Source organism: Dendropsophus ebraccatus, chromosome 6 (genome assembly GCF_027789765.1).
Source record: "Dendropsophus ebraccatus isolate aDenEbr1 chromosome 6, aDenEbr1.pat, whole genome shotgun sequence".
NCBI lineage: Eukaryota > Metazoa > Chordata > Amphibia > Anura > Hylidae > Dendropsophus > Dendropsophus ebraccatus.
Window position 1 is genome coordinate 103,776,168 of NC_091459.1, and position 6,059 is coordinate 103,782,226.

Here is a 6,059-nt window from a genome sequence, read left to right on the forward strand (position 1 = left end):
ATTCATTGTGTTGCGGTGATGATATTTAACTGCAGCTCAGCCTCCATTCAAGTGTATAGGGACTAAACTGCAGTTACAGCTGTATATTGCTATGGGCAAAATGTTTTTTTTTTTTTTTTTTCTAAAAGACGTCTTTATCCAATATGGCGCTGGCCAGGAAACTACATTTCCCAGCATGCAAGTCAACAAACAAAGAAAAAGCCATGTCACACATGCGAGGGTGGCACTTCCCCAAAACAAAGTAGAATAAGCTGCATGTAAAAGTGAAAAAGTATGGCAAATTTTATTAGTACACAAGAACTATAAAGTGCAAAAGATACAAAATAAAAGCAATTAAAACCACAACATACAGAGGCCCATGTTAAATAGACATGGAGCCAGGACAAGCCGGCATGTATAAATACTATGACCCCCCCTATGGCTAATAGTACTGACTCACAGCAGAAAATGATGTAAGCCCCCCTCATAGTATAGACCCCTTGTGCAGCCCCCCCCAGTATAGACCCCTTGTGCAGCCCCCCCAGTATAGACCCCTTGTGCAGCCCCCCACAGTATAGACCCCCTGTGTAGCCCCCCTCCCATAGTATAGACCCCTTGTGCAGCCCCCCTCATAGTATAGACCCCTTGTGCTGCCCCCCCCCGTATAGACCCCTTGTGCAGCCCCCCCCCAGTATAGACCCCTTGTGCAGCCCCCCCCCCCAGTATAGACCCCTTGTGCAGCCCCCCCCCCCCCCCAGTATAGACCCCTTGTGCAGCCCCCCACATCGCAACATTTATGTAAAAAATGAAAAAAAAAACAAAATAAACTCACCTCACCTGGATCTTGATCTCCCTCCAGCCTGGCAGCTTCTCTTCAGTTCAGTGAGCTTCCGGGATGCTGGCCCTGGCCGGAAGCTCACTGATGCAGGACCGCGGCGCCCGGATTTCTCCTCTCTACTGCACGGCAGCTGACATGTGACGTGATGATGTCACATGTCAGCTGCCGAGGAGGAGGAGGAGAAGTCCCGGCGCCGCGGTCCTGCACCAGTGAGCTTCCCGCCAGGGCCAGCATCCCGGAAGCTCACTGAACTTAAAGAGGTCCGGCGGGTTGGGGGAGCACAGGAGGAAGTGGCAAGGGGGGCCGTGCGGGTCCCCCTAGCGTAGGGGCCCGGTCGCCATGGCGACCCCTATAGCTACGCCACTGCCCCCCCCCCCCATTCTCCATTATCAGTGGGGTCCTTGCAGTTAGACCCTATCCTGTGAATAAGGGATAAGTTTTAATCTTGGAACAACTCCTTTATTATAGTATATAAAGCACAGGAAGCTTTTCTAAATAGTGACCTTTGTTGTATGCCTCTTAGACAACTTTATTGATTTTATGTTATTATGTGATAACAGGCATCATTTGTAGTATATTAATTATTACCTCCCATTGCCAAACCTGTGAGAATTCTACAGTCCAACAATTCAGAAGCTTGGCTGTATAATAGAAAAAAAGACAGACAGGCAGACACAGCAAGAGAGATAGGCCACTGTCACACAGCAGTAGTGTGGTCAGGTAAGTGGAAAGGTAACATATTATACTGAGAAATAAACTGCACATAGAGTGAAGCTCCTCTGCCACTTTTCATTCATGAAGGAATTGAAATTTTTTTTCAGGCCTTCAGGTCCAGCTCAACTGGGTGTTGTTTTAAAGTTGTTTTCCAGGAAGGGATTTTTTAAAGGAGTTAGGTGCCTTAAAAAACAGAAGTGCATACTCACCAGCCTGATCCCCACACGTCAACACAAAGAAAAAGGCATACCCACCCAATCATCAGCTGAAGTGGGTCATCACTGTGGCCAGTTATTGGTTGAGTGGGCATTTCCTGCTTGTCAGCACATCACAAGGAAGTGGTGAGCTGTGAGGGATCAGGCAGGGTCAGTATGCATTATATGTAATACAGTTTTAACTCTCAAAAAAGGGTGTTCAAATTCACTACACTAATTTCGAGTAAGAAAAGCCAGAATAAGGCTAGGTTCACAATTTGTAAAAACAACGGCCACATTTCATAACAACTTATTTCGTAAATAACGGCCGTTGTTATGAAATATGGACGTTGTTTTTACGAAGTGTGAACATAGCCTTATTCTGACTTTTCTTAGGGCCCTATTCCATGGGACGATTATCGTTTGAATTATCGTTACATCGTTCAGATCTAAATGATAATCGTTCAGTTGAATAGCAGTTAACGATTAAACGACGAACGAGAAATCGTTGATAGCTTAATAAGACCTGGACCTATTTTTATCGTTCGCAAATCGTTCGCATTGAATAAGACGTCGTTCAGTCGTTCCCACTAGCAACGAACACAATAGCGACAACAAGATGATCGCAAGAACAATCATAAGTAACGATTATCGTTCCATGTAAATGGGTGAACGATTTCCGGCCGTTCGCAATAGCGGTCATTTGAAATCGCTTATCGTTCACAATTATGCGAATGATAAACGTCCCATGGAATAGGGCCCTTACTTGAAATTAGTGTAGTGAATTTGAACACCCCCTTCCCCTAAGCCCTGCCAGAGACATACCAAGACTTAGGGGGACATTTATCAAGTCTGACGTTTTTTATGTCCCCGCATCTCCGGCGCTACAGAGATTTATGTAGAGGCGGACTGCCTCTACATAAATCCCGTGCGCTCCGCTGCTCACAGCCAAAAACCTACTGAGGGCTGGAGTAGGTTTTCGGCGTATCTTTAAGAGATAAAAAAAATGCTGAATCGCGCGGACTATGAGTCTGCGCCCCCCCATTCCGCCCCCTCCACACCCCCTCCCCGCCCCCCGGTGTTCCCGGAGGAAAAAGACGATTTGCGAATATTTTATTCGCCGAAAAAAAAAGATACGCCAGATGATACATGTCCCCCATTGTATTTTGCAAAAAACCAGCATGGTCCATAGAAAAAAAATACAAAAAGCATTGTGTAGTGCACTTTATATTTCCCTGGTATGTAAACCACATGTCTCATCCACAGGTCCAGCCTCTTCTTTCCATTCGGTATAAAGAAATGATGCAGAAGTCATGACATTAGATTAGCAGTAGCCAGTGTCGGACTGGCCCACCAGAGAACCGGAGGATTCTCTGGTGGGCCCCCAGCTTTAGAACCTGCACTAACACTGACTGACATGTGGTTTCTCACTGGTTCTTCATTGGTGGGCCCAGGGCCGTATTTACCACTAGGCACCCGTGGTCCGGTGCCTAGGGCAGCACCTTTTAGGGGGGCAGCACCAGGGAACGGGTGAAGAAAACAACCTTTTTTGTTTTAACTTTTTTAGTCTCCCACTTCCCATTCAGACTTGCCAGTAAATCTGGTGTCTTTTCAAAGGTGGGGGGTGTATGGTGAAATTATTCAGGTCTGGTATGGCAGTGTTATCCAGTTACAGTATGGAGATATTGTTTAGGTGTGGTGTGGCGGTGTTAAATGTGACAATTAATTTGTTTGTTTAAACAGCTAAAAACCATGAAAAACGCAATGCAGACAATGTTTCTACATGTAGAGAAATACATGTGGCCGAAACCACTGTCCCCCATGCTCCCCAATATGGGGCGTCTTCAGGTTTAGTGCCTAGGGCAGCAGCAGCTGTTAATACTGCCCTGGGTGGGCCCTAAGGATAATTTCCTCTTAGTCCGACACTGGCAGTAGCCATTTCTGTATAAGGAGTACAGCTTACTGACAGTCAGCCAATCTGAGGTTTTTAGTTCCATCTATTGTCTTTCTCTAGGAAACAGCCGAGATTCCTTTTCAGATACAGACACAATAAGCCATTGATTCACGGCTGAGACAAGAAAAAAAAAAAGGCTGCAAGTTTGTGAATCCACTTCCAGATCTTGCAGGTATCTCTCTCTCGGCCGGCTATAAGACAGCCCCCATCATTTGTCTGTCCAAAGTCTGCCTGGAACACTAATCTGAAGATTTACCTCCCCCCACAGCCCCCCACTTATAAGGAGGCGGGCTCCCATCATTAGCACAACAATGGGCCATGAATGACAACAAACTGTTACTGAAGTAGACAAGCTCTGATGTTAATGGTTAACCAGAAAGTTTACTAAATAGGGTCTACAGTAATCTCCTCTACTGCAATTTCCCACCATGTTAGCAGAAGCCTGTCAGTATACAAAGCTGAAAAACGAGAAATGTAGTGTATAAATATTTATATATGTCATGATGCTTAAGCCGCAATATTACAACTAGACACCAGAAAATTACACAATACTAAGATACACCCAGCACTATAAGGACTATGATTTACGATGTGTTTAGTCCAAGCTTGTAATCCAGCATGACTCCCCATTGTCATTTGTAGGTTAACAATAAGAAACTCCTTTTATCATATCTGTTACATGTACAGTATGTTTGAAATTGGATATTTTATGAGCAGAACAAAAAAACAAAAACAAGATTTTAGGAAAAGTCTCAGTTCAGTAGTTATTGAAGCGATGAATGAATCGGTGAAACATAAACCTGAAACAAGTGTGTGATCAGCGAGCATCTTGAGTTTCCACTGCTGATCTGGATCCACCGGCTCAAGCTGGTGCCATAGAAACAGAGACAGCTTTTATCAATGGACTCAGCGGGGTCACTTCTAGCCTTGCAGCCATGTGGCAATTTGAGGAGAAACTTTATCTGAAAGTTATTGTGAAGCCCAAGCTTGTGAGGAGCACAAAGAAAGAACAGAACAATAGGAGGGAGATACTGAGTCACTACAGAAAGGAGGAAGGCTGAAATCACAGCTGTCAACTCCTATGATGTCTCCTCAGCCTGCGATAAAAGTGTCAGCAATTTTATACAAATATGATGATGACAGTTCTATTCCGAGGCAGGTTCTTTTTAGCAATGTCCATGATAATGTGGGATAGTCCTAGATTGCCAGTAATATCCTTCTGTCCTGCATTCTTTACTTCTGTCCGGTAGACACCATCTGTCACAAAGCACTTCTGCCAGGCTGATGTCCTGTGCACAAACTAATTTACATATATACTGTATACTAGATAGATATAAATATGTATACTATAGTTAGGCTGCATTCACACGTTCAATGTTTTTCCTGGTCCCCTTGCTACCTCCGTGATCCGTGCAAAACAGTCCATGTTTTCATCCGTTTTGCATCCGTGTTCATGTTTTTCACAGATCTGTTTAAAGCATTTCGAATGACATTGATTACATCACATTTGTGTTTTTCACGGATGTACACAGATGTGACATCTCATTGATTTCTATGGGGAATTTGCTCCGTGCTTCCGTTCCGAGTAATGACGTCATATTTTTTAATGGCACGGATCATAGATCCGTGCAATCAGGGCACGTCTGAATAGCCTAATACAAAGCATTGGGCTGTAAAATTGTCTGTGCGCACGGGCAACTTCACGGAACATGTGAATGCAGCCTTGCCAGATCACTGCTTTTAGAGCAGAGTGTTGGTCGGTAGCCTAGACAACCAGATATCTCCTATACTAGGAAAAGGAGGTGAGTATGCTAAAAGGATGTATTTGCAAAAATACCTTTCCTCATGACGGATATGTACAGTGTCACCAGTGATCCTATTTTCCATAGGTACAGTGTGTAAAGATGTATGTCAAACTAAACTCTTGTTCTGGCTATAATGGAGAAGTGCAATGATTTCTTCTAAAAATGTCTGTTTTATTATTGTATCCCTTGAGTGTCAGACATGGGCTCATTCAGCTCACCAGAAGGCCCCAATAACAAAGAACAGGCACATTTTCCTATCAGTGCACACACAACAGATAAGGCATAAAACACACAGACCCTAGTGATCAGTGAGAGGCTTCAAAGGTCAAAGTGGGGTTGTCTCCTGCAGAAAGGCCAACTTTTCTCCCAGAATCCTTTGGCACTCCGGTGGCCAGCCTGACACTGCTGTTACATTAGAAAACAATAGAGAGGGAAGAAGCTTTGTCGGTTTTCTCACCCTCAATGTTTGTGGGTTAAATAAAAATTGTGTCTTCCTGTGCTGGAGCTGAGTGAATTAGGAAAAGGGTCTTGAGCTATGTAGCGCTATCTCCTATATGTTGCCTTTCCAATGTTTT